The sequence below is a fragment of the Grampus griseus genome (genome assembly GCF_964374135.1).
Source record: "Grampus griseus genome assembly, chromosome: 11".
In the NCBI taxonomy this organism is placed as follows: Eukaryota; Metazoa; Chordata; class Mammalia; order Artiodactyla; family Delphinidae; genus Grampus; species Grampus griseus.
In genome coordinates, this window is record NC_139005.1 from 43,141,372 (window position 1) to 43,165,035 (window position 23,664).

The 23,664-nt window shown below is 42.2% G+C and overlaps 1 pseudogene across 1 annotated transcript; it reads right to left on the minus strand.

Annotated features, from left to right (window-relative positions):
• Positions 1 to 22,160: 22,160 nt before the first annotated feature.
• On the minus strand, positions 22,161 to 22,709 carry LOC309829801 (large ribosomal subunit protein uL22-like; annotated as a pseudogene). The gene has a single exon. The product of its transcript is annotated as a large ribosomal subunit protein uL22-like (transcript).
• Positions 22,710 to 23,664: the final 955 nt, after the last annotated feature.

Genomic DNA, 23,664 nt, shown 5'->3' on the forward strand with positions numbered 1-23,664 from the left:
TGTGATGATGGTTGCACAACCTGGTGAATATATTAAAAACATTGAATGGTACACTTTAAATAGGTGAATCATATAGTATGTGAATTATACCTCAATAAAACTTTTATTGAAAAAAGAAAATTATAATACAGTGCCTGCCCTTAGGGAGCCTACAAGTTAATTGAATTTTCTTTTTTTTTTTTTTTTGGTTCTCCATCTTAAAAATCCTGGCTACTCCATTTTGAAAGTTTATTTGTTTATTTATTTTCTATTGGCTACTGTAACTTAGTGCTTTGGAGTTTAGGGTAAAGTTGCAGGAAAGACATTAGAGAAAAAAGGGCAGAGAACAAGGGCAAAAGGGAACCCAAGGAGCTAAGTCTTTGGGAAGAGGCCTGTTCACTCTCCTAGCCAGTCTAATAGGTAAGAACTTTGTCTTCAAGATTCCAAACATGAATATCTTCTTTTTTTTTTAATATATATCATCTAACATTTTAAATAACTGACTTAAAAATGATTTTAGAACAGCACCCATAGGAACGTAAACGTGGGCATTATAATTAATCTACAGCTGGACCAAGAAATAAACAACTGTACAGAGAACTTATTGTGCAAATAAGTACATTCTATTAAGAGGCCAGACAGATAGTAACATGTGGGTTTAACTACAAACAAGAATATTTTTGATCGGGAGTTCCAGTTTTGGTGGTGGTGTTTGGAACTGAGTTGTCTCAGCCACCTGCTTTGGGTGCAAAGGCAGATATAAAAGTATCCGCCTCCTATCCTTCTCTAGTCTCTCACATCTGTCTGAAGATCTGGATAATTGGTGGGTGTGGAAAGAAAGCCATGGAGAACTTGTATCCATCTGGAGAGTGGCAAGGTGAGAAAGAGCTGGGTAATGACTCAAGGAGATTGGAGTCTAGGAACAAAAGACTCGGAAAACCTCCCTAAGCATATAATGGGAAGGATCTTGGACATCTTGATGACTAAATTGACTCCTACTATGCTGTAGTTTTGATTCTGTATGCTGTAGTCTTGGATTCCTTCCTTTTTCCAGAATCCCAATTTCAACGACGTGAATACCTTCACACCCATTTGTTCTAAACAAGAGCCTTTGAACAGAGCCGTCTTGACAGAGAGGAGGGGTTTGGGTAGGTGTGGGAAGCAGAGGGATCTGGCAGGGGGAAAAAAGGAGTTAGTGCTGGTCTTTAGGAAACAGTCTGATGAGGAAAATGATACTCAGCTCTTGGATTTAAGAAATAAAGAATCAACAAATAGGAAGACCTTTGTTATTTGGAAAAAAAAAAAAAAGCCTTCTGGATGAGAAAATGTTGAGCAAGATTTTAAAGGAAGTTCAGAGTGTGGATTGAGGAAGCATTCCCTCCCTTGATGCTGGGCCCCAACCATAGGAATAGCTCCCCTCAGAGCTGGTTAACTGTGGCCCTTCACCTGCATATTCTGAGTGACTGGCTGAAGTCTAGTTAAGGGCCGACTGAGTGGGGGCAAGGTAGTGGGTCTTTTGAAGTAGTTTTGGTTTGAGTCTTGGCTGGGGAATTCAGTGCATTTACTTTTAAGGGAAGCGGAGAAGGAGAGTTGGGAGCCCTTGCTGTGGTGTAGGTTCCCTACACCAAAACAGACATGTGTTCTGCTCTCTGACCAGCCCTATTCTCTGCTCTTCTTATCCTAACTTGCCTAATTGATACCTTGGCTGATGGTGTCATTACAATGCTTGAATAATAGCCTGACCAGATGATTTCAAAATGGGAAAGGTGATTAATATGTTGGAAATCCAGCTGGGGCGAGCAGGGAAGGGGATGTCCTGAGAAATAAAAAATGGGAGAGGGGTCCTTTTGTGTCCCCCATCGCCCACCCTTAGTTCTTTGACCTAAGGGAAGAACTTGGGAATAGAGTCTGATTTCCAGCTCCTTTTCGGTTTGCTGATCCCTCTCCATTTCTCTTCCCTACCTCCCCCAACAGCACACGTTCTGACACCTACAAGCTCATTACATGATGATGACCCATATTTTTATCCTTTTTATGAGCATCAAACACACATCGTCCTGCAAGCACTTGTGTTTTGTTTCCCTATTGACGTGTGAGTGCCTTTGATGGTAATTTATTGTCGGGTTGAGCAGCCAGGTCTTAACTGTACCCTAAAATTGCTTACCATTTTGATGCCTCCAAACCATCCCAAAATGTACCTTTTTCCTACATAAGGGTGTGGGACAACTCCCTTTTAACTGTCTTCTGTGGTAGAATATGGAGCTTAGAGAGAACATGAGGGAGGGATTCCCCTGCTGGGTTTCAGGGATGCCTTGGTCCCCAACTTCTAATTGCAGTTGGGCTGTATGAAAGTTTTGCTCCACTCAGCAAAATTTTTCTTCATGGCTTAGGTCAACATGGCTTCACTGGTTGTGCAGAATGGTCAAAGAGCAGTTTCTACTCTGATAGTCGACTCTTCAGGAAATTTCCATTGTGGCTACTTGCATCTGTGAATTCAGATGGGCTTAGAAGTGAGAATGTTGCACCCTAACCTAGGGAGTCTGGGCTGTGAGAGGCAGTTGACCCAAAGCAATGCCCTCCTTCTGAAGTCATTCTGTAATAACCCGTAACTCCCACATCTGACCACTCGTTCACCTGGTTTAGGTAAAATTCAGCATCCCCTAAGGGGTGACCAGGGGGAACAGAGGATGAGTAGTGAAGTCCTAAGAATGTAAGTTTAGCCCAAGCAGAACTTTGTTCTTAAGTATAATTGAATTTGGGCCCAACAGTCTTCTTTGCCCCAGCCTAACTTTGTCCCTCAGTGTAATACAAAGCATCAAACTCTAGGGCACTCAGATTCATTACAGGAGGATGAGTCAATGTTGAGAACAACTAAGAATGTAACCCGTGTCTTGTGAAAGTATAAGGGGAAAATGGAGACTGAAATTCCTACCTCTCTTTCTGGAAAGGCCAGCATAACATCCAATGTTGACTTAGGTACTGTGCTAGAAACTGGTGTCTACCTATGGACTGAGTCCTGGTCGGCTCTTGTTACAGACTGTCCATTCCAGCTGAGTTCATTTGTTCTCTCTCTCCCACACATGACACTCACCACATGTGGTTGCTGGTACTTGCCTCCATTGATTTTTACAGGCCAGTTCCCTCCTTCTTCAACCTTAGGTACTGTTTCTCTGTCCTCCGTGTTCAACCCTGTCCCTTTCTTTTTTGCATACCTGGTCCTAAAAGTCTCTTCCACCATAAAGCTGCCTTATTGGCCTTACCTGACCCCTAGGACTCCATTGTTTTACAGTTCCTCAACATTTTATTATTTGTACGTATCTCTCTGTTCTGTTGCCTGCCTACGTCCATGAAAGGACTTTCCGTGGCCATCTGAATGAGCCTCCTGACTGAAAGCAAAACTGTTACCACCAGCTTCTTAGGTGGATAAAAATCTCTCTTCTGTTAAAGGCCTTCCAAAGAGGGAGAATTTACACGCTTCCTTGGCCTCCAATTTTTATGTCCAGTGGAGTTGTATAGATGCAGATGAATTTGATAAAGACAGTGGCTTCCATGGTGGAATCCATGTGAAATGTCATTTTCCATATGATAACGTGCAGATTGTATTTTCTCAAACTTCAAAAATTGAATCATTTATCTGGAAATTTCAAAGAAATATGGGGCATCTATCATGATTACCTGGTTCTCCATTACATACAGAATAAAATCCAAATTCCATTGCTTGGTCTTCAGAGCCCTCCATAGTGACACTACATTTATCTCTATATCCCTTCACATAACCTAGACTACAACCTCTTGGTCTACTTTAGGTTCTAGAACTCATTCTATGCTCTTCTGCTTCCAGACTTTTGTACATACTATTCTTTCTGTCTGGAATGCCATTCCTTTCCTCATCAACCTATCAAGGTCCTATCCTTCATTTAAGCCCAACTTAAAAATCTTCTCCTCCAGGAATACTTCCTAGATCTCTCTAGTGACAATTATTTCTGTCTCTCCTCCAACTAAGGTGTCACATTATTTGAGCCTCTGTGATAGCACTGTTTTGTACTGGAATAATATATCTATATAAACTTAGCATAAGGCTTTGGAGAGTAGGTGCTCAAGAAATATCAATTATCTGGAAAACATGGCTTGTTTTTACGTTATTTTGCTCTTACAGTTCTTCTCTAACCATGTCACCATTTTATACTGGCCAAATCGGTCTTTGCGTATTCTCCACCTCTGTCTATTGTAAGAACAGATCATCTAAAATAATCTAGTGTGGGTAGAACTGACAGGTTTAAGAAGACCCTGAAAGCAGAATCATCCTTGGAAAGTTTCTGGACTGGTTTGAGATTAGCTTTCCTGAATGACAAAGGGCATTTGAAGGAATGTCCATGATGAGCCACTTAGGGAGAAACCAGGATCAAGGGAGAGGCACCTGAAGATTAGAAGAAACTGATTTCTGGGAAAGGGATCAGTTTAAGGATTTTGTATGTCAGCAAAAAAGGCAATGTACTTGCTTAGAGGTATTCATTTCACTCTTGGCACCAAGCTTGATTTTTTATGCTACAATAATGTCGCTGACAGCACTTTTCCTGTCCAGTGCCCGAGGAAGGGCTGACAGCTCTGCTCCCATGTGCTTCTCGGTAGGAGGAGAAGAATGCGATGTTTTTTGACTGCTCCACATGCTTAAGACAATACAAATCTAAGCCTCCCAGGTCTCTTACCAATTCCTCCCATCAACTATTCACTCGCCCATCATCTCAGGTCTCTTGACTTCCAACAAGGCCTTTGCATTCTAAGATAAACTCTTAGATTGTTTCCCTTGTTACCCTCTCTTATTTCTGATGGTCCACATGGGTAATTTCTTCAGTCCTAGTCCTCTGTGCTCAATTCTGTAGCTTCTTTCTTGCCAAACTCTGGTTTATTATCTATCTCCTTTTCCTCCTCTAGCAAGTCTTCTCTGACCAACTTCTGGAAATATCCTTAACCTTTCCTCATCCTCCCCAGCATGGGTGGCTAGATCTCAGCCCAGATCTTTTAGTAATGTTCCTGTTTCTCTGTGTCTTGTTTTCCATCATCCAGGGAACTTCCCCATAAGGACATTATTTTTCTTTTTAACTCTGTATGCATCCATGTGGCCTCCAGTTTCTCCAGTCAGAGAAGTCATTGACTGGCTTTCTTTTGCTTGGAAAGTCAACCAACATTAACAGATGACAATAAAGAGAGATTTAGAAGCTGTTGACTTTCCTGATCCCGTTCTTCCACCCCTAATCCTTCCTTTCCACTGTTCCTTCCGTCCCCAAATGCTGGCTGAGCATCTGCTATGTACTAGGCACTGCTCTAAGTTGCTATGCTTCTCCCTGTATACAGCTTATACTCAAAGCTCTTTCTGAGTGGTAGTTTAGATATTGGTTTGCTATGGGAAATTACTTAATCAAATGTTCCCAGACAATGTCAAAAGTATGGAAGTCTCTGATTGAGTACAGAGTTAGGATTTCTCTTCTTTGTTAGCCACTCTCCCCATTCTTGGTATTTCTATTGATCATTGGTCCATCTCTCAGAACTTGATATAGAAAAGTTGTTTTGCGTCTCATCCTGTGATGAGCAGTTAGTCCATCTCAACCATAATTTTAGCATTTACTGAAGAACTCAAAGGATGGGAGTGGGGATACTAGATACTCCCCTCAAAAATAGAAGCCATGGTTCTTGCCTTCACAGAACTTAAACTTTAACAAACAAGACAGAAAGCATCATTTCTCCCACTGTCATATGTAAACACATACATGTGCTGGGTTACGCAATTAAATATTGTTGAAAAACTAAATGGTTAGGTGAAATGGAGCAAAGAAGTCATCTCAGTTAGTTGGAGTTAACAAAGAAAGTCTCTTTGGAGGAAAGGGTTTTAAGCAGCTGGGTTTTGATGGGAGACTGGGAAGTAGAGGCCGTGAAGACAACATTCTAGGGGATAGGAGACGATATTCAATCACAGGCTTAGATGTAGGAGTGAGTAGCGGGGTGGGAGTTGGTGAATGGGTTATCTTGGCTGAAGCGCTAGGTCTAAGTAGGAAAAATAAAAAGAAATAGGTTCAATGAGAGATTAGGGGAGAATTGGTGGAGGACCTAGATGGCCAGACTAGGTTGATGTGTCTTCCTAGCTGGAGGCAGGGGAATAAATAAAATAACTCAAGAAGGACTAAAATGTTCATTCTTCTCCCTAGATCTTGAGAGAAAAGGATTAAGGCTTTTGGAACTCTGACTACTACCTGACTTAAGGGCTCTTCTAACGTGAGGGAAGGAACAAAGACCAATTATAATATAAGCCAAAGGGTCTGGTTTTTTTTTTCAAAATATTGCTTAAATTTCAGCTGTAATTATTTATTCACAGGAACTCTGCCCTTCACTTTGCTTGGAATCATAGATTGACCCTACAGAAATTAACTTAGCCAGTCAAATACTTCTGGCATCCTTCAGTCTACCCATTGTTTCCTGTATAACAAGGTTTCAGGGTAAAGCAAAGAAACTTTCACACATGGTATCTGTCCATTGACCTTTACCTTTCTGGATTCACCCTCCTTGAGGGGAGGAAATATTCACAGAGAAACTGCCTTTGAATTTTGCCAGCCTGTTAAAGGGAGGTCTTTTAAATCTGGGTTATATTAACTACCACAGGGGAGGAGAGTCCCAGCTCTAGCTTCCAGGCCTTTTATGATATTTTCACCTTGGACTGCTGCTGGAATTTCCTCTGAAGCAGAAGGAGGGGGTGGTCACTTTCCATATAATGCTTAAACATGAATGAGAGGGAAAAGATGCTATAATGTGTCTACCTCTTCCCTTTGGTATATTTAGGTTTAAAAGACAAAATACCAAGAAAGGAATTAAATTTTGTAGAGAAAGAAAGAATAGACTTACCAAAGAAAGAAGAACTTCCCAACAGAGTGGATTATTGAAGATGATTATTGAGATGATTGAAGGAAATTGTGTAGTTCCTTTATCTGAGGAGCTAGAAGAACTGGATCAGTTACCAACTGTCTGCATGATTTTGGAGGCAATGCAACGAATGTGGAGACTCCAAAGTTCTGTCTTCAGGCCTAAGATTCAGTGATTTCAGAACAGGACATAGAGAGAGGAAGGCAGAGTGACCCGAAACTGTCTTTTCACACCTCTCTTCCCCATGGCTCCATGCCCTTCTGCTTCCTCAAAAACATATTTTTTTGCCTTTCTAGTTCAGAGATAGAAGACTTTGAGGAAGTGAAAATGAAGTTTATTCAACCTAGATGTGCACATGGAATTTTGTGACCAATTCTGTTATGATTCTTATATCCGGATGAATAGCCAAGGTGAAATTTCATACTGACATTGGGTCAACTCTTTATTCCTGATTTGTGGATTATCTACTTGGTGGATTTTTGCAGAGTCCGTACTTCCACTGCCTTGGGTCTAGCAGAAACGATGTGTCAGAAAAAGCGTCAGGGATAGACACAGATGGTGTGTTTGCATGTGTGTGTGTATGAGTGACTTTGTGTAGGTAAAGTGATGTACCACTTTTTTTGGTAACACTAATTACATTTTGAGCTTGTATATTTATTTTGGAATCTGTTTAATGGTGGCCTCTACCACTAGATAGTAAGCTACATGCAAGGCTTATGTTTATTTTGTGCACCATTTTACACTCAACATTTAGTGTAGGACATAGCACAGAGTAGCCGGTCAACAAATGAAAGAATTATATGCATCTCTGCTCTCATCCACTGACCTGGATAATGAGAAGTGCCTACTTTCCAGGGGCTGGGAGGATTCTATACTATGGCAAGTGGAGGAATCAGAGATAAGCCACAGAAACTGTGATCAGTTCTCCCCAGGTGAGGCTAGCAGCTCTAGGTCAGATCCCTCGTTCACATCCCCTGCCTATCACTGGCTGCATCTTATAATACCTAGGGCACAGGCCAGGGAGTGATCCAGGGCTGGGGCTGGGAGGAGGTGAGTCCTGGATATCAGAATAGACATCTTATTCCAGCTGCAGTGGTTCCAGATGTGGCAGGATTCCAAGCCCACTGACCTGCAGGGCACTGTGGGGGGTTGGTGGCATGAGTCAGAGAGGAATGCAGGGCTGGTTGTTTGGGAGTTTCACTCTGTGAAGAGAAGCCGGTTCCCCCATTCCTGTCAGCTCTCTAATGGCATCTCGGGAGCAGAGCTTAGAAACATTCAGTTGAAGAAGACAGACTGAGCACCCACGCTCTTCTGAATCCCCTAGGATGTTGGCAGGAGAAGAATTTAAATGGATTTTAATGGGCAGAGGACAATCCTTAGACCAGCAAAGTATCATAGTGTGTCTCAAGTGAAAGGAAGATTGAGAGATCATCTTATCCATACTTCTGCCTTCATTCCAGGTAAATAAAAATCCCTCCCCTTGAAGATTTTTCTGACCTATAAGATGGAGGCCATGCCAGGGCAGTAGAAGTTCGGTGTATATTCTCCAAGCTCCCATTTCCTCATTCCCCTGGTGGGACTGAGTGGACACACCAGAGAGATCTTTACTTCTACTTGCCTCAATGCTCTGCTTCTTCACATAGCACGTGGGACGTGGCTGCAGGTGTGGAGAGGCCCTCATTCTTGGTTCTTACTGGAGAGGGGACCTACAAGTCTTGTAAATGTGATGACATCGGCAATGACAGACTCTTCAGCTGCCTGCTAGTCTGTAATTGAAGCCAGGAATTCAGCACACACTAAGACACACCCAGCCTTCACTGTGGGTTCCCAGGAGTGGGTTCCTGCACAGCCACCAGGCTGGGAGGACCCTCACTTAACCAACCCTCTCTGACAAACTCCAGGGCCTCAGAGCTGAATCCTAAATTCCCAAACCAAGCAATAATTTCATCCCTCTTTCTGTTTCCGTTCCCAGTTGTGCCTAAACTGTTCTTGCAAGTTATTCCCAGTTGCTAAATCCCCAGTAGGTGAGATCTAAGCTCCATGGTAGTATCATGGGATGTTCTTTCATTTTGATTTAGTTGAAATCTTTTTTGTTATAATCAGAGCCTAAAATTGATCAAACCAGAAAGCTTCTCCACTGCTTTGAAGCTCCAGGCAAATAGGTTGGGGATTTTTCCTGCTGTTCTCCACCTCTCTCCATAATGAGACGCTTTGTTTCCGTGAGTGAATCGGCCCTGATCCAGACTTTCAGACTCTGTGACAAGACATTTCAACCCTCCCTCTGCCTCCAGGCAGGACTGAATTTAACTCATCCCAGGCTGAAGGCTGTCTCCTGTAGACCTTGTTTCAAGATTTCCTGAATCTTTGGCATCTTTTGGTTGAACATGCACAGCTCTTTGCCCCTGTTGTCGAGTCTTAATTTCCTTTGGTGATTCCAACACAGTACTTCTCATTGTGAAAAGGGAGATCCAGGTAGGGTGTTCCCTGGCAGTCTAGTGGTTAGGACTCTGAGCTTCCACTGCCGGGGGCCTGAATTCGATCCCTGGTGGGGGAACTAAGATCCCGTAAGCCATGAGACATGGACACACACACACGCACGCGCGCGTGCACACACAAAAGAGAGAGATCCATGTCTCATAACTTTCCAGCTAAAAGTGCTCAGTTCTTTTATAAAGCTTCTCAAATGTTAGTTTGGTCTCATGTCTATCTTCCTTATACCAGAAGAGGAAAGTTAGTGTTGTTTGAAATTTGCCTTATTATCTGAGCAGTGTTGATCTGAGCTAGTTGTCCATCTTTTTGTCACTATTGTTACCGTGCCTCCACTCCAACGACCTTTCTTTGGACTGAGACTTCAAATGGAGTTTTCTCTACCTGGGATGCCTTTCCCTCTCTCATCAGTCCTGACCTACTGTTACCTCCAAGCCCTGTTCCGTTTTCTCTCTCTCTCCCTCTCCACTGCCTTTCCTAACTCTGCATTTCCTTTGCGTTCCCAATCCTTCCCAGCCCCCTAGCAGCAATGTAAAGGACTTCGTTCAGCTGGCCTCAAGACCTGCCTTCACCTCACTGTCTGCAAATACGGATCCCAGATGAGAAGAGCCCTGAGGAGCATACAGGGATCAGCATTAGAGTATAGAGGGCTGCATAATAGCACGGAAGTCAAGAACCCCAGAGTTCTGGTGTGGGTCTTAACCTTGGGCAACTCATAACCTCTCTGGACTTTCAGTTAATTATTCGGACAAGGAAGTGTTATATCAGGCCATCTCTAAGAATGCTTTAAACTTGAAATATTATGAATTTGTGTTTTCCTTTCTTTCTTGGTCTCCTCCAAAATTATGGACAGAACTCTATAAGCAGGGAAACCACAGAATAGAAGAATGAATTAAAAGACATAATTGGAACTCACAGAGGAAGAACCATGTGAAGACCAGGGAGGAGATGACCACCTACAAGCCAAGGAGAGAGGCCTCACAAGAAGCCAAACCTGCCAACACCTTGACCTTGGACTTCCAGCCTCCAGAACTAAGAAACAAATTTCTGTTTAAGAAAAAAAAAAAAGACCTAACTAGTAGCGGCGGGGGGAAAGCCATTTTAATGTGTAGGTAGTGCTGGTGGTAATGATTGAAAATTTGTAGCAGGGATGAGAGAGGGCAGTGTGCCTTCTTATCCTCTTGCAATCTTACAAAAATTGCTGTGATCTGTTTTAGAGGGTAGGGAAGTGGCTATGGCCTAAGCCTTACATCCTTTGCACAGTGACCCTGTATCCCAGAAATATGTTTATTCTACTGTGGGAAGGTGGGTCCACCCTCTCTAGAGTCATTAAAAAAGACACTACATTAAGTTCTTACTCATTTCTTCCTTAGAAACTCCCAAGTCCTATGTGAGTAAAAAAGAAGATTATTTCCATCTGGAACTAAAAAAAAAAAAAATCTTCATTTTCTAAATGGAACTCAAGCTTCTTCTATGATATATTGGTTGTTATGCTTCATAACAATCCCTGTAAAATAAAAGGCCATAAAACCCAGTAATTTATAAGGTTATGTGGCTGTGTGTGTGTGTGTGTGTGTGTGTGTGTGTGTGTGTAATTTATGTGATTACCACTGTGGACTAGAAGAGACTTAGAAAATGTCATGCTGACCACATCACTTACCCTAAGCAGGGACAGATCCACATTAGTTTAAACAACTGGAGCACTTAGATTTTTTTTTAAAGGATTTTTTTTAAAGGGGATCCCTGAAGAGCTAAAGGAGGGGGGGAGATGAATATTTATTAAATACTTATTCTATGCTGGGTATTGTAAAAGACTATATACCATATTTGCCTAAATATAAGGTGAAGTTTTATCTTCTCAAAATAAATTCTCAGAAAAGAATTTGGTTTATATTTGAATCCTTGCAAAGTGTCATATTGTAGAATATGTTTTCAATTACTTGATTTTGAAAAATAAGGTTCTTTTTTTGGGAAGACACATTAGCTGACAAAACAACAAACACCCCCAAAACAAAAAACAGAATCGATGCTTGTTTGAATTGCTTATAGAGGCTATTTGATGGAATTTGTTAAAACAAAACAAAAACCACTTCAATTTCTGGGAACGTGACAGTCTAGGTTATTTGAATCAACTTTCCTGCTGAAAACAACTAAAAATGCTGGATAAAATATTGAAAACATCTTAAAAGCATCAAAGAGGTGACAAGAGGGCTTCCCTGGTGGCGCAGTGGTTGCGAGTCCGCCTGCCGATGCAGGGGACACAGGTTCGTGCCCCGGTCCGGGAAGATCCCACGTGCCGCAGAGCGGCTAGGTCCGTGAGCCATGGCCGCTGAGCCTGCGCGTCCGGAGCCTGTGCTCCGCAACGGGAGAGGCCACAACAGTGAGAGGCCCACGTACTGAAAAAAAAAAAAAAAAAAAGAGCTGAGACGATAGTAAGAAAATATCAGGCCAAATCTAATGGAAAATGAAAATTCAAAGCAGTGTAAGTGGACAACAGAGGGCAGTTTTGACCAGAAGGTATTTGCTGATCAAGGCAAACTTGAACTCTGGTTTTGATGGCTGGTCTCAGAAGTTAAAACTCAGGGTTGGCTAATGTGGGGAGTCTAACAGGAGACCCTCCCTTTTCACATTACAGTGAAGAATCAAAGGGTTACACCCTCAAGGTAAGGGTGAAACAGAAGTAAACCTAATTTTTCTTCTCACTCCTGAAGGACTGCAAGAAAGGGTCCCTGGTGCTGAGCAGAGCAGAGGGGAAAATTCCCTGCCAGCCTGATTTGTAGCCAAATTGACATTACTCTGGTAACCAAGGAAAACCTCAAACCTTGAATTTAGTTTAAAATGATGCCAGGCAAGTATTTCCCTAGGCACCTGGCAAAGGTAAATGTAAATCCTCCCTCAGTGAAGGCACCTTAATCCTAACCTTCAAAAATGCCCACAAGTAATTCTTCAAAGGCAATGAATAAGCAAACATACAGGGAGGGAAGCCACCTTGAATGAGAATCAGCAAAAACAATAGACAGAAACAGATTCATGACAAATTCAGACATTGAAACTCTCAGTAATATATTATAAAACCAGCTTGAAAATAGTTACAGGGAAAATATGAAAAGTGATCTCGTGGATCTGAAACAGAGCCAAGTAGAATGAATCTAACAGCAGATTGGATCCAGTGAAGAGAGAATTGGCACACTAGAAGATAAGTCAGGGAGTTCCCTGGAGGTCCAGTGGTTAAGACTTTGCCTTCCAATGCAGGGGGTGCAGGTTTGATCCCTGGTCGGGGAGCTAAGATCCCACATGCCTTGCGGCCAAAAAAACAAAACATAAAACAGAAACGATATTGTAACAAATTCAATAAAGACTTAAAAAACATGGTCCCCATCAAAAGAAAAATCTTTATTTAAAAAAAAGAAGATAAGTCAGAAGAAATCTAGAATACAGCACAGAGACACAAAAATATGAAAATATGGAAGAGGGTTGAGAGATGTGGAAGATAGAGTGAGAAGACCTATCATATGTTAATTAAAGTTCCAAAACAAAAGGAGAGAAAGGACAGGGCAGAGGCAATATTTGAAAAGTTAATTACAGAATTTTCTAAAACTGATTAGTCACTAAGAAGCCCAATGAGTTCTAAGCAAGTTAAATAAAGAAATCCACACTTAACAAGTGTCAGTGAAACTGCAGAACATGAAAAATGAAGAGAAAAAAAATAAGCCAAGTAAGAGGCCTGCTTCTGGCCACAAAGAACTAGCTGGCTTGGAACTTAATCTCCCACTGTAAACAACTAGAAAATACATATGAAAAGCTATTTTCAAATACTGAGACAAGAAGCAATGAAGGACTGTGATCCCTGAGAGAGGGAAACAAACAAGGTGAACCCTATGATCACCCTGGATTCCAGTCTGGAGGCAAGTTTGAAACAGCAGCAACAGAGAGAGTGGACATCTAGCAGAGTGTGGTGGTCATGCTAAGTTGAGATAGAAATTGGAGTTCAGGGAAGCTGAGGCAGCTAGAACTGGTGGGTCGGAATACTTTAGAGGAGGGAGCCATGCAGAGAAAGAGCTCCAGGAGTCTGCCTACAATCTCCTAGAATTTTTGGATGAATACTAATTTGTGCCTGGGTGGGGTAAAACTCCATGATGCTGAACAAAGAACAATAGCAGATAAGTGTAAGTTGAACAATTCTAGAGTTTACACAGGGCTGGGAAACATTCAGATTCTGTCCACCCAGAGTAGAGACATCACTGAACACCTGGAGTAATCAGTAGAAACTCCAGAAGGATGATGCCTTAGTATTAAGGCTAAACTAGCCCAGACTCATCCCTAACAGTCCATGTATGTTCTCACAAAGACACAAATGTTCGCAGCAGCTTTATTCATAATAGCTAGAAACTGGGAACAACTCAAATGTCCATCACCTGGTGAATGGATAACGAGTTGTGCTAGGTACAGGACGCGATACTTCTCAGCAACAAGAAGGAATGAACTATCAATACATGCAACTTCAGAATACTGGAGAGCATACTTTCATATATGAGTTTCCTCACATTATTCTACTAGAGTTGTTATGTTTTTCTTATTTATTTGCAGGCGTCTCCTGCACAGTCTATATAGACGCTACTCAGAGCGTGGTTCATGATCAGCAGTATTGGCATTACCTGGAGCTTATAAGAAATGCAGAATGTCAGTCCTGCACCAAACCTACTGAATCGGACCCACATTTTAACAAGATCCCCAGGTGTTTATTCTTTTATGTTTCAAAATGTGCCTCCCTTGACCCATTATTTTAGGATTTGGTAAATATTATATTCACCTACAATCATATCCTTCTTGACTTAAAAATTTTCATCATATCCTACTCTCCAAATTTTATCTTTGCATATAAAGATCACTATTGTCATAAGTTGGCCCTCATCTCTTCCCTGGGCCATCCCTGACTTCATTTTGTCTTAGGGAGGAGAATCTAGGAGTGGGTTCTTATCCTATGTGTGGCTATGCCATTGTCTTGTACAAAACCACATCTGAACACTGCCATGTAAGCATTCTAGTATTCTTGTGCTCCCAGTGCCGAAGAGCAGAGCCCTGCCCTCTGATGACAGAGATATAAAAGTACAAATGAACTTATCTACAAAACAGAAATAGACTCACAGACATAGAAAACAAACTTATGGTTACCAAAGGGGATAGAGGGGGGAGGGATAAATTAGGAGTTTGAGATTAAAATATACACACTACTATATATAAAACAGATAACCAACAAGGATCTTCTGTATAGCACAGGGAACTATACTAAGTATCTTGTGATAGCCTATAATGGGAAAGAATCTAAAAAAGAATGTATATATGTATAACTGAATCACTTTGCTGTACACCTGAAACTAACACAATATTGTAAATCAACTACATTTCAATACAAATTTTAAAAAATAAAGAAGGGAAAGACTAGACATATGAAAGCAGGAAGGAGGGTTAGGTGTCTGTTGAGATAATTCAGACATAACCAGTTTGGTTCTAGACCAGGTTTAGGACTATACAAATGATAAAGGAGGCATGCCAGATTCAGCCTCTGGCTCGGGTGTCTGTTGTTGCTGGGAGGTGGAGGAGCTCAGTTATAGCTGAACAAGGGCCCTCATGTAACTTGTGGGCACGAAGAGATTGGCCTCACCTTACACCTATGCTGTGCATCTTTTGTTCCCCACCCTGGGGCTTCCCTGTTGCTATTGATGCTTAAGAAGATTGTGCACAGCATACACACACACACACACACACACACACACACATACATATATAAACATGTATACACACATACCTAAGGTAGTTAACACCTCAAGGGACAAACATTGAATAATGGAAGTTAGCAGTTAATGTTTTCCTTCTTTCTCCTAGAGAGACTGGGGATAGAGTTGCTTCACTTGGCCCATTTGAAGGCGTCCTCCCATGTGAAGCAACAACTTTTCTAGAAGCCATGGCGAGCTATGTAACACAAGCCTCTTGATTTGCCCCTTTTTCCTGCTTTGCTTTCCTCATCCTTCACTCTTGCTTCCCTGGGATTGTACCCCTCAATAAAGTATTATCAGATAAACTGCTTCAGGCTCTGGTTTCTAGAGCCAAGAACTCAGAAGAGAGAAGAGTAGAATCTGAGAGGCAATAAGGTGGAAGAATGTGAAGGGTTTGGTAATGGCTTGACTGTATAAGGTAAAGATTAGGGGGAATTTAAAAATTAGCTCCCAGTTTCCATAAACTGGAGGCCTGGGGCTGGAGTACTCTTCATAGCACTGAGGAAATGGGGAAAAAAGAGTCAACTTTACTGCTTCTTCGTATGGGGGAGCATAAGGTGTCTCTATCACAAATAGATGGTTCAAAAGTCTCTGGTCTCAGACACTATAAAACTCTTAGAGGAAAACATAGGCAGAGCACTCGATGGCATAAGTCACAGCAAGATCCGTTTTGACCCACCTCCTAGAGAAATGGAAATAAAAACAAAAATAAACAAATGGGACCTAATGAAACTTAAAAGCTTTTGCACAGCAAAGGAAACCATAAACAAGATGCAAAGACAACACTCAGAATGGGAGAAAATATTTGCAAATGAAGCCACTGACAAAGGATTAATCTCCAAAATATACAAGCAGCTCATGCAGCTCAATATCAAAAAGCAAACAACCCAATCCAAAAATGGGTGGAAGACCTAAATAGACATTTCTCCAAAGAAGACATACAGATTGCCAACAAGCACATGACAGGATGCTCAATATCACTAATCATTAGAGAAATGCAAATCAAAACTACAATGGGATCAGCTTGGTGTTTGTGACCACCTAGAGGGGTGGGATAGGGAGGGTGGGAGGGAGGGAGACACAAGAGGGTGGAGATATGGGGATATATGTATATGTATAGAAACTAAAAATAGAACTAAAACTAAAAATAGAACTACTATGTGACCCAGCAATCCCACTACTGGGCATATACCCTGAGAAAACCATAATTCAAAAAGAGTCATGTACCACAATGTTCATTGCAGCACTATTTACAATAACCAGGACATGGAAGCAACCTAAGTGTCCATCGACAGATGAATGGATAAAGAAGATGTGGCACATATATACAATGGAATATTACTCAGCCATAAAAAAACAAAACTGAGTTGTTTGCAATGAGGTGGATGGACCTAGAGACTGTCATACAGAGTGAAGAAAGTCAGAAAAAGAAAAACAAATACCGTATGCTAACACATATATATGGAATCTAAAAATAAAGGTTCTGAAGAACTTAGGGGCAGGATAGGAATAAAGACGCAGATGTAGAGAATGGACTTGAGGACATGAGGGGGGCAAGGGTAAGCTGGGATGAAGTGAGAGAGTGACACTGACATATATACACTACCAAATGTAAAATAGATAGCTAGTGGGAAGCAGCCTCATGGCACAGGGAGATCAGCTCGGTGCTTTGTGTCCACCTAGAGGGGTGGGATAGGGAGGGTGGGAGGGAGTTGCAAGATGGCAGGGAAATGGAAATATATGTATACGTATAGCTGATTCACTTTGTTATACAGCAGAAACTAACACACCATTGTAAAGCAATTATACTCCAATAAAGATGTTAAAAAGAAAAGAAAAAAAAAAGCCTCTGGTTTCCCACGTCAGAGTCCTCTCCCTGTATCCTCTTATCATTATTTGATGTGTGTACATTTGCAACGGGGTTAGGACAAGCTGGGTTTGGCTCTCAATCCTTTTTATGGTATAATGTAATAGAATAAAATAATAGAAAGGAATGCAGTCAGGATTACAGACGTATGAAATCATCTACCCTAACTTTAGTTAATATAGTTTAACAACTTAAAAACCTAATGAATAGATACAACAGGACCATTTCAAAAAAGAAAAAGAGCAGACTGAAGCAGCAAAGCTCTTTGTCTAAACTGGGCTCTACTGGGTCCAAAGAAACACCCTCCCCCAAACAAGCAAGTTGGGAGGGAGGAAGTTTCTCCTCGAGGGCATTCAAGTATCTTTTTTCCCAGCCCATTAATCAACAACAAGTATTAGACTCAATTGTGTGTGGACCCCATATGAGGTTCTCTGCAGGTGGATACTAAAGAAACATTAGGCATCAGGCATCATTGGAGGACATGAAATACGGCAGGAGGTCCAGGCCACGTGAGCATGAAATAAACCTGAATACTTACACAGAGCAAGCAAGTCTAGAACAGACCCATGTATCCAGCCACTGTGTACTCCTATGTAGCTCAGATTTAAATGCCCAAAAGTAGAACTCACCTACTTCCTCTAAACCTGCTCTGTCTTTTGTAGACCCCACTTCAGTCGGGGGCATCCAGGTGCCTATGCCAGAAACCTGGTCATCATTCTTGACTCCTTCCTCGCCCTCTCCACCATTGATTAAATTACCAAATCCTCTCCTTTTCACTCTTAAATACTTCTCAAACCTACCTCGAGGGCAGGCAGTCTGTATTGATGGGACTCTAGGCTAACAGTCTTCCAGTTTATTTATTTATTTATTTATTTTTGTATAAGTGATGACAGAATTTATTCATTCCATTATTCAACACAGTTTTTTTTTGGCCGCGCTACGCGGCTTGTGGGATCTTAATTCCCCAGCCAGGGACTGAACCCACGCAGTGAAAGCACAGAGTCCTAACCACTGGACCACCAGGGAATTCCCAGTCTTCCAGTTTAGAGATCCCCGTGGTGAGGAGTCCTTTCAGACTCGCATTCCTTTTTTACATAAGTGACATACAGTGACTTTCAAACCTAACAAAACCCGAAGCTAGTCTGCACCCTTCCATCTACAGGAAATTAACATAGGCTCTTGAAGATTACTGTGTACATCAAACCACATGGCAGAGAGGAAAGGTGGTTGAGGCCCAAGGACCCTGCACGATGTCAGTACAGCTGCATTTTATTGGACAACCCAACTCCCCCATTCATTGGCCAAGCCAGAATGGGTTAAGTTCTCCAAGATTAGGTGCTGCATGCGTTGGTCTTGGGATAGTCAGCTGCCAGGGCTTTGGGGAGCAGAAAATTGGATGGATGGACTTGATATTCAGATAAAGTAGTCTGGCTCCTAAATTACCTGGATAATTGCCTCCTCGTGGTCTAGGGCTACCTGACCCCATACTCCTGGAGCCACAGGAAATCTGAAAGTCATAACTGTCTGTGAGAAACTGAATGGGGTGTCTGCCAGCACAGGAAATGAAAACAGATTGTTCAAAGTGGCAAATGAGCAATGTGCTCATTGGGGCAGGCCAAGAGAAAACAACCCAGGATGGGAGTGAGCCAGGGGGCTCTGAGAATTTTCTCACTCTGCCTATCGTTTGAATGTGGCTTGATTCATTCCCAAGTAACTCTATTTAACATACACTTATCCCAGCATCGCTGGTAATTAAATCTCCATCCTCCAGGAAGCATTCCCTAGTTCTCTTCACCCAATGTGGGCTCCTTGTTTATTCTGTGTTTACATAGCGCCAGGGGACTTAGTCTGTACTGTGTTTATTTGCACTATTTGTAGGTAGCTTTGTGTTTTTGAGCCATTTTTCTATATGTGTGCCATGTTCCCTTAAGTGGATTTATGAAAAATGTCTCTTCAGTAGCCATTTTCCCTTTTCCTTTCTTTTGCATTTTACAACTCTGTTCATTTGATGCTGTCTCATAAAAATCTCCATGTACCTTCTTAATACCTTTATCCACACCTTGCCCTCTTTCTGCTCTTTGACTACAAGTATGACATCAATGCTACGTGTGCGGTCAGGATATAGTACCTGTGCCATTAGGTTTTTGCTTTATGGACGATCTGCTTTAAGACAACATCTCTAGGAAATCGTTGCATCTAAAAACCTGGATTCCTTGTGCGTCCTCTGTGTCATTGCCACTGTGCACAATAAGCCCTACCCCTTCCCGTTCCTACAAAACATAACGGACTTCACCCTACTCTGCTTGGAAAACCCTGTCCCCCTTTTGTGCTTGGCAAGTGAGGAAGAACTCAGGCTTCAAAACCTAGCTCCTCTCCCATCCCACCTGCTCCCAGAGCACTTTTTACAAACCTTTACTGAGGCCCATGCCCATTTTATAATGGTTGTCTCTTTTCACATTGGTCTTCACCAAAATGCATACCTCAAGACCACAGCTTGCTCGTCTTTATAACCACACCGCCAAACACTGAATCTTCCACGCACTAGATACTCATAAAATGTTAGAGAACAAACACTTAATGGATAACTTCTTGCATAGAATGTTGACAGTTCTCTGTTCCACATCTCCATCCATCCAAGGAGCCTGCCTGGATGAACTCTTCTGACTTCATTCTTCATATGCTTCCTCTTCCTCGAGTATCAGTGTCCAGCTGGTTCCTAGTCTTTCTTTGCCATCAACCCAACCCTGCCATTAATTGGCCAAGCCAGAATGGGCCCGGGGTGGTTTAAATAAATCACTTCTTCATTTATAAGATGTTTCTTCCAATATTTATCTCGATATTAATCTCACATCTACTACGTGCCACACACTCTTTGTTTTAGGTACTGAGGATACATCAGTTATGTGGCTTTTTGCCATCATATTTCTCAGCCAAAAACACCGACGTATACAATACACACACCTGTCCTTAGCACCTATGCCATGCTAGATGGACATTAGCACCTGTATACATACACTGCACTTCAGCAGTAATCCAACGTATACACTCACTAATCATACATTTACCTCAATAGCAAGCCTCCCAAGATACAGAGATACGCCCAAGATACGCCACCTTCCCCTCCACTAATACGTATCCATTCAGACACATGTTCTAATGAGTGTGCTTGTGGAGGTACACAAACACACCTGTAGACCTCAGCTTTCCCTGAACGCTCCTTCCTTCTTCCCTAGCAAGCTGTGGGATGTAGAGACATGCTCCATTTCGTCAGGAGCAGAAGGTCTTTGAAAACTATCACGTACATATATTGGACCAATTTTCAAAATTGGGCAAGCCCCGGGTGAAAGTATCTTCTCTTAATTGCCAGTCCACTTGCCCCATTCTCCTGGACAAAGCAGGACCCGGAGACTAATTTGAGGCTGGAAACCATTTAAAGTGGCACATCAGCCTACAGGTAAAAATGAGGAATACCTATTGGAGAAGGACACGGAAAGGGAGGAAGAGAGTAGGGAAACGATGGCCACTCTGTTCAAGATGCAGCAGTCCTGTTTTAGATGTTCTCTGTCGTTCTCCTGCCCTTTACACATTGCTCCAAATCTTAAATTGTTAGACATCAGTGTGTCCATGCTACCATCTCCACGCAGAACCCTGACCAGTAATAGGATGCAGTGCGTCCCATGTGAAGAGAACTAATACTCAAAGACCATCCTCAATAGGCCAGACCTTTTATATATTTGATTTCATTAAAACCTTAAAACAATCCAAATGATAGATAGTACTTATCTCCATTTTGTGAACAAGAAAACCAAGGTTCAAAGATATTAAGTAATAGTGATATTGGGATTTGAACTCAGGCCTGACCAACTTATGATCTTTCTTATTATCTTTCTTCTCATGTGCTAGGACTGACCTGAAGTCAGAGAAGTTTGAGTTTTTAGAGTTTTTTGGATTTTTTCCAGCAGTGTAGGGGTGTTGTTCTTAGCCAAGGGCAAGAGTTATGGATACAGCCTTTGTTTGTGATGCAGAGAAACTGACCTGTGATAAAAGGGGTCTCCATATATTGGCAGCTGGTAAAATACTTTCACAGAGATTCTAATGATAACATATATCTTTGTGTGTGGTAGGTTACAGTATCTAAATATCTCCCATCTATTGAACCCCTTTGATATTCACACTAAGCCCTCTGAAGGATGCAGTCCATACTCATTTTATATTTAAGAAAACTGAGGAGCAGCAAAAAAAAGGTGTCAATATTTACTGAGGAAGTGATTTCTCTCTCTCATACACACACACACACACACACACAACAAACACACACACTATCTACTAGGGGCCTCTGTGTATTTTCTCACATGCCATCTCTGTGAAATAGTATTATTTTGCCCATCTTACACATGAGGAAATATTTGAGTTCTACCATGAAACATTGCATTCAGCACTATTTTCCAACAAGGTCAACTGATTGGCATCTAAGTCATCCTGGCACGTGGGTATCACAAAACCTGCCCTAAAGACTACCAAAGAGGGGGGTTGTTTCAATCAGGAAATGTTTCCTCTGTCTAACTCAATCCTTGCTTCTGTAGTTTCATTCTGTTTCCTTGTGGTTTTTATTTCCCCAGAAAGAATGAAGAACTGCTGCCAGTGGTCCTGCAAATAATAACTCTTCAGAGATTTGAAGCCCATTATGCTGTTGAAGCTCCCAGACCCCATATTTTCTTGTTAGAGTGGACTTAACTCTGAGTGTTCCTCAGTAGAGGCTCAGAGCCGTATGTAAGCAAGATCACTCTTTTCACTCTCTGGACCCTGAAGATATATTTCATGGGTCAAGAGGCCTTACAAGAAGCAACTGGCCTGCCCACCAATGGGGGGTGGGGGTGTGTGTGTGGATCTGAATAGACCAGGAGGACAGAAGGCTGGTGACGTAGTTTGCATCACGCCTCCCTGTCTTTCACCCTCTGGCCTTCTTCCCCAGACTTGAGGCCCTCTCCTTGCTTCTCTCCACAGATCTAGGTCCACTCCTTTTCCACCACCCTTTCCTGCTGCTTCTTGCAAAACACACATGGAGATGCACACGTGGCATCTTGTATATATCCCTTCATTTTTAAAAAACTTTTATTTGTATTTTTTTTTTTTTTTTGCAGCATTTATTCCCAGGCGGTAAGTTTTTGTTTCTTCAGTTTCTTCTGGGATATCTTTTTCTTCTGTGAAACCTCCTCTTCTGGTTTAGGAACAATCTGTGCTTTTTCAGTAGGGATCATCTCATCGTGGCAGGGAGAGCTCATGTATGGGTTGATCTGACCATGAGCTAAGTTCTGCGCCGCATCTTGGGGGCTTTGTTCACCTGGATGTGCTCAATGACCAGAGAATCTACATCTAAGCCCTTAAGGTCAGCACTACTCTGCATTTCTGAGCATGTGCAGTAAAAATTCAGCACTCATTTTGGGCCACCAACCCTGCATCCAGCCCCACTCTTTGGCCTGGGCCCACCTACCAACTCCGCCACTGTAACGACGGAATGGCATACATTGCTCTGTAAAGTGGCATCCTTCAGATAACTTGGTGGCTTTTTGGATATGCATACCCTTAATAGGCTGGGAAGTTTCATGACTGTTCTTAAAGTGAACACGAAGATTTGAACCTCTTGATTTGCATGATTTTGTGGGGTTTTCTGCATCTAGTGAATAGCAAACCATGTTTAGAGGTCACTTCAGGCCGCTTACCAGAAAAGCTATCCCTTCATGTTAATCCTTTACTTCCTGACTTAATTTTTCTCTATTTTGTTTCTTCACGTCTTCCCAGCATTTACCTCTGCAGCTCAGTAAAGTGCCTCCTGGTCTGTCCTTGTCTCTCTTTGCCTTGGTCCCTGTGGCATGAGTGCCGTCCCGTCTCCTCCATGGGACTGGACCCCACCTTTAGGAAGGGGATCTCCTCCTGCCTCTGGATTTTCCCTCGGCCCCCGAACACAGGTGGTCACCTCAGGAGTCCCTGACCTACACATCATCTGACAACCCTCCACGTCAGTGAATTATTTCTTAAATTCCTATTTAAGGTCTTGCTCTAATTCTGGATATGAAGCCAGCATTTGCCAAGAATAACGTTTTCTTGCTTCTGACATTAACTCAGGGTGACAGGGGAAGTGTGAGGGAGAACAAAAATATGATTCTGGGGATGAACACAATTTCTTGGGCCAATTAACTGAGACAGTTCACATGTTTATTATGCTTAAACTATTGGGTGATTAATTAAGGGAGTTTTAGGCAGTTTAATACTCTACTAGAATAAGGCATAGCTAGTTTATATAAAAGAAGAGAGAAACAGCCCTGAGATATATCTATATCTGATGGTGACTATGACAAATGAAAGATGGGGACATTAAAGAAATTTCCATAAATGATATAGTTCAGAATGTGGGTACAAATAGTCAACTCTTTTTTTTTTTTCTTTTGTGGTACGCGGGCCTCTCACTGCTGTGGCCTCTCCCTTTGCGGAGCACAGGCTCCGGACGCGCAGGCTCAGCGGCCATGGCTCACGGGCCCAGCCGCTCCGCGGCATGTGGGATCTTCCCAGACCGGGGCACGAACCCGTGTCCCCTGCATCGACAGGCGGACTCTCAACCACTGCGCCACCAGGGAAGCCCAAATAGTCAAC